Consider the following 5,819-nt stretch of genomic DNA (forward strand, 5'->3'; position numbering starts at 1 on the left):
ACAAAAAAAAAGTTAAGCAAAAAAAAGTAACACCAAAATACATCTTATTGATGTACACTGTATTGTGAGCTGATGTGTTTATTGGTTTGGAAAACACTGGTGCCCAGTTCATTCCAAATATTTCTGTCATCCGTTGCGCTTGCTTTCGCTCTCAATGCATGTGGTTAAATGTGTACAGGTTTGCAGTAATTTGGGTCCTTTTCTGCTTCTTCTTCTTAAGTTGTATCTATTCTAGTAGATCACAGATGTGCCTGTGTATTGTAGGAAATAAAAAATCAAAATCACTGAAAAATTGCAGCGTAGCAGGGAGTAAAAGATGGACCATAATATAACTGCTGTGCAATGTACTCCAAATTCGACATCATTCATGGCGTTTGTACTTCCAATTAGCACTGTATTTCAAAATGAACACACATTTGCTCACCTGCCACCCCCCCCCCCCTCAAAAAAAAGTGGCCCCATATGTCATTGCGTGTGATTGAATACAGGACTGAAGTCGGTCGTGTGTGTCGGTGCAGTGTTGTTATTTGGAAACAGACTGTTGGATCACGGAGAGTTACAAGCCCTCTGTGCGATGATGGGATGTCTTGTTGCCCACCCTACCTCTGTCAAATGTGATTACTTCCATTCATCACTTTTAGTGTCTTTGTGCGTCTACCTTTCGCGTGTGCCCTTGCAACCTCACAAGCATGCACTCATTATCTCGGACACACAGACGCTCTCATCTCTCGCCCGGCCGGGATTTATTTGCCACGGTGGCTAGGCTGTGTCTGAGACTCTTTATCTCGGGGATATCATTTTGATTTTTCATTCCAGTTAAACGCTGTTCATGCGCTTTCTTATCTAAAGAAAGATAAATATATAAAAATGTTAGTTTCTTCCTTCTTTTCTCCTCAGTCTAATCTGTGTATGACTCTGCCGTCTGCTGATGCCTCTTGACATGCTAACACCGTGAAACAAGTAAACCACCCATGTCTGATTTATCACAAAAAGATGAATCCACTGAAGGGACTTTCAGATCACTAAGTTATGATGATTAGAACCGTAAATCTGTCAAATAAATGTTCTTCGGCTGTGAAATTGTATTTTATCATGTATTTTATTTAGTATAATATAACATTTATGATTTAAATAAAATGCATGGAAACAAGTGAAAGAATGAGTGCGTGTTTGAACCGGAGGGGGAGGCAGTGGGGTGGTGGGGGCGCCTGGAAGGGAATAATCTGACTGGTACCACGTTTGCTTCAATTTGAGCCAGGACTTTTTCTGTTGCAGTTTGCTGCTCTCATCACCTCTCCTCATGCAGCTGCTGATTGAGATTTTAATTATCACCTTTTTCCCTTTTAGAAAAAGGTGTCTCATTAATAGCGATGCTGATCTAGGTGCTCCCGCAATCACCATTAACTACAATGTCTGTCTTTCTGAGCATTCATTACACTGATGTAGACTTATTACACCCTCTTGGACAACAAGGGCGTTTTTGATGGGCTATGCTCATGGAAATAGATGTCTTCATTTCGAGCGATAATGGCATTGACTGGCTGCTTTGGATTGTTATTAGAGGTGTTAGTGGATGGATGCCGCAAGGCAGCAGAGGATGAGAGGGAGTGGAATGTTTGTTTGGGAGGAATTTGCCATCACACACAAGGGCAGCAGCACCAATAAGGTTCCTTTGTTTTGCTCACGAGCAAACGCCAGCTAAATACTAAAATGTTTTGGAGTGAACACAAAAGCATTGTAGGGGTTGCAGCTTGAAACAAAAGCTGAGGTTGCTCTTGGAAAATAAAATGGAAAGACAATGTTTTGATCAAGTGTCACTTTATACCTTGGCCTACAAGTTCAAAAAAAAATTTCCCCCCGGCCCATCTTGTACCTCGAGTTACTCTCATCAAATCAATTTTCCCAACTGAAATGTATTTGTCATTGAACACAACAATATAAAAGTCAAGTGAACGTAAATAGAAATGACTGATGTGACGTACTTTTCGCCACCCACCTTTATTGACAGCGATGAAACTAAATGTAAATGATAAGGATGTGACTCCACGTGCAAAAGTGATGGCATGCACATTAATGGCGTGAAACAAGCTAACAGAGATAGAGGAGACTGAATATCACTTGTGTGTGGATGGAAAGAAGACAACGTGGTTCTTCTAGATTGAAGGGACTTTGTGATCTCTGGTCTTGGAGGAGTGACTGTAACCACTCAAAAGCAAATTTGTCACATTTACATGGCTTTCAGGCCGTTGTTGCCATAGTGATGATGGTAGGGACTCTTACTCGTCTTTGTTATATTGTTAACTTTAAATGTATACATGATGTACACACACACAAAAAAATAAAAAATGCTGGGTTCCTTTCCAAACCCGCTCGCTGGATAGATGTGGTTTTTGAGTAGATTGGTTGGAATGTTGGATGCGGACGGAATGAAGAACTTCAGAATTACTGTGGTATCACTTTTAACAACAGCAATAATGATGGCCTGATAATCCATTTATTGGTAGCTTTGACTCTCAGTATGGATGGGGTTTTTTCCCCCTTGTTGGTTCAAAATCTTGACCCAACATGCTGGTTCAAATCTCTTTGACACACCCTGCGCTGGGTTAGCGATTTCAACCACTTTGGGGTACTTTTTACCAAGCAGTTTTAAGAGTATATCCTGCTTGAGTTTGGATTTTCTTTTTGCCTCCAATATAATCCCGTTCACCCATGGCCCAGAACAGTACAAGTGGATGCATGGAGGGATGGATATTTTTGATTTAAGGTGTGTCCATCCATTCAGAGTAAATTTACACCCTGAAATGGTCACCGTTCAATCCAAAGGCAAACAGAGGAAATGGTGAAAATGGCGGGTCACTGATTGTGTTTTAGGTCACACATCTGATTTACTTGGGGTCAGTTCCCATTCACGTCCTGTGATATAGTGGTGACCAGTTCAGGATGTAGTCCACACTTCGCCAATAGGCAGCTCATATGGGCTCTCCCCACTGCTGTGACCTAGCACTGAATTCAGATGGATGCTTGACATAGCCTTTTCTTGAACGGCAGCACTGCTTTAAATTGAGGAAGATGAAGTGCAATAAAAAGATAGTGAAGTGCATAAGATGAATAGATAAAGCCATGAAGAGAGTCCACCCGCTCGTCTGGCCTGACATACTGACGAGATTGCTACAGTGTTTACTGAGGTCACCCTATCCATTCAAACGGTCTCGGGCATTACAAAAGAACAAGACCTGTCTCTGTACACACCCAAACACACATCACAGACGCAAGCACGCACCGTTTCATTCCTGTCCTTGTTCCTCCTTGCCCGATGAAATCTGAATGCAAATTAGTGAATCTCAAGGGGATATTAAGATAAGATAAACGTGACTTTCGGGATTAGGGGGGACTGTCTTCTTGCTGAGTAGCAGCTAAGGTGTCAACCTAAAACTACACAGCTGACCTAAAACTGTATATGTTCTTCAGCGGCAAGCTGTGCATTTGGTTTCTCGGCCATTGGTGGGGACTTACCCAACTTAATCCACTTATTTATGGAGTGGCATGGCTCAGGCAGTCAAGTGCTGGTCTCCCCCCCACCGAAGGTTGTGCATCCAATCCGTAGCCCTTGTGACCACGTCAAAGCTTTGTGTAGCTCGAAGGTCGAAGAACGCGATACAAGTGAAAGCCCGTATTTTTTACCACCGCTATCATGTCTCAATTATAGACACACCATCAATACGATAAAAAAATGCAATATCCACACGTCAGTGCCACCGTTGTCATGAACAATTTACGGTAAATAAAGTTCATGACACTCACTAGAGATGCTGTACTGTGTATTTGTGTATTCACAGACATAGTTTGCTTTGTGTTTAAATTTGTGTTTGTTCATCTGGCTTGCTCTGACCAACCAATCAGAGGGCAGAAAATGATTGACATGATTTTGAGCCAGCTAGCAAACGCTGTTATCGTTTTGAGATGATCATGACATTTACATTATTTGACTGGACACAGGCAGGATGAACCAAACAAATCCAAAGTATATGGTAAATAATATGGTCAATGGAATGATGTTGATTTCAACCTTTTCAGTGCATCCCGAAATTATTGTTAGTGCTTCGCTTTTTCCACATTTTATGTCACTGTACAACCTGATGTCAAAATATATATTTTGTTAAATTCTCAAAATTCTCGATATAGTAAGTTCTTTTGTTTACATGTATTTGTTTTTTTAATTTGTTGGGAAATGTGTATACCAAACATGCCGTCTGCTTCATCAAATTGATGAGAATGGGTTTCATGTGGAGTTAATTGTAACGCTCACACTGTAATGAGCAGACAGGCCCAATTCCTGTTTCGCAACACGGTCCATTTCTGGTTCGATGGTTACTACAGCACACAAAAATAAGCAACCCGCGCAATGCCGATGGAGCAAAACATTGGTGATAAGTTGAGTAATCGGCCTTCATTTCCTTCAGTGGAAGTCAATGACAGCCAACATTTTATATCACAGTCGAGCACGTCTCATTTTATAACCTAAAAGTACTTTCGCTCATCTCTGAACTACAGTGCTACACTTCTGTCAACAATAGTGACAAACACACGAGCGGTTTAAAAATAGCGGAAACCGTTAGCCGATGAATAAATCATTAAAAATGAAGAACAACTTCAACTATTTTTACCCTTCTTATTTTTTCTTGTCTCTCCGGGACGCTCGTTTGACTTTTTCTGTGCATTTCTCTCTCTCTTTTGCGTACGTATCTCCACCCACCGCTGTCTGTAGCCTTTGGGAAATGACCTGTAGGTCTACAAAGACACAATACAGAGGTCACACATGCAAATCCATTCGGGCATTTCCGTTGCCAGTGTAACTTTTGCTATGTGTTGGATGTCAGGTTGATGGAAACAGCTGCTTTATTTTGTTGGTCTCAAATGTCTTAGCTCTTAAATGTATTAAAAAAAAAAAATTAGAGAGATCAATTTCCAAAGCGAGTCTCACTCTGGCCATTTACCTTTTGTGGCCATTTCACAATTTTCAGAGAAAGCTCATAAAGTCATTGCAATGAAAATATATCACATAAAAATCTATTTGTGTGAAATGTGGTGAAGTCGCACTGATTACTTTGCACACATTGTTTCAAGTCATTTTTTTTTACTGTGTCACAGCTCCTGGTTAATATAAATGGGAGAGCAGTTCCCGTGGTAATCAGAAAATCTTATATACAGTAAATCCTGACCACCGACCAATAAATGCCGTGGTTCAATTAGAAGTGTGACCTCGTCAACATGCTGTTCGCCTTTTGACATCACAAGACCAAGATGAAACCTCACTATAGGTCAATAGCGAAGATTTGTAAGTGTGTTACGCATGTAGCGAATATTGATATTTTTCATAGCGTCCATTCAACGTCGCAAACAGTTGCAAAGATGTTCTACAGACATTCCCTGTTTTAATGGTTGCAAACGTTTTATCTTGTCGCCAGCAAAATATGAACATGTTCAAAAAACCTTTGCCGCTCAGTGAGATGCGGCAAAGGTTTTTAGATTATATATATACAGGTATATATATAAATTTGCAAAGGTAAATTTGGCAAGCTGTACAGAGACGAGGTGCGGAGACTGTTCACATTAGTCAGTCCCTTAGCCAATCAGGATGCAGAACACAATTCACTGTTTAAAAAAAAGCATTAAAAAAAACTGTACTAAAAAAAATCCATGAAACAGCGAAGCCGCGGAAGGTGAACTCCGTTATAGCGAGGGATTACTGTTTATATATATATATATATATATATATATACACACACACACACACGTCAGGAATAATATTTGCGTTGTCC

The sequence above is a fragment of the Hippocampus comes genome, unplaced genomic scaffold, assembly GCF_001891065.2.
Source record: "Hippocampus comes isolate QL1 unplaced genomic scaffold, H_comes_QL1_v1.1 scaffold9, whole genome shotgun sequence".
NCBI classification, from domain to species: Eukaryota; Metazoa; Chordata; class Actinopteri; order Syngnathiformes; family Syngnathidae; genus Hippocampus; species Hippocampus comes.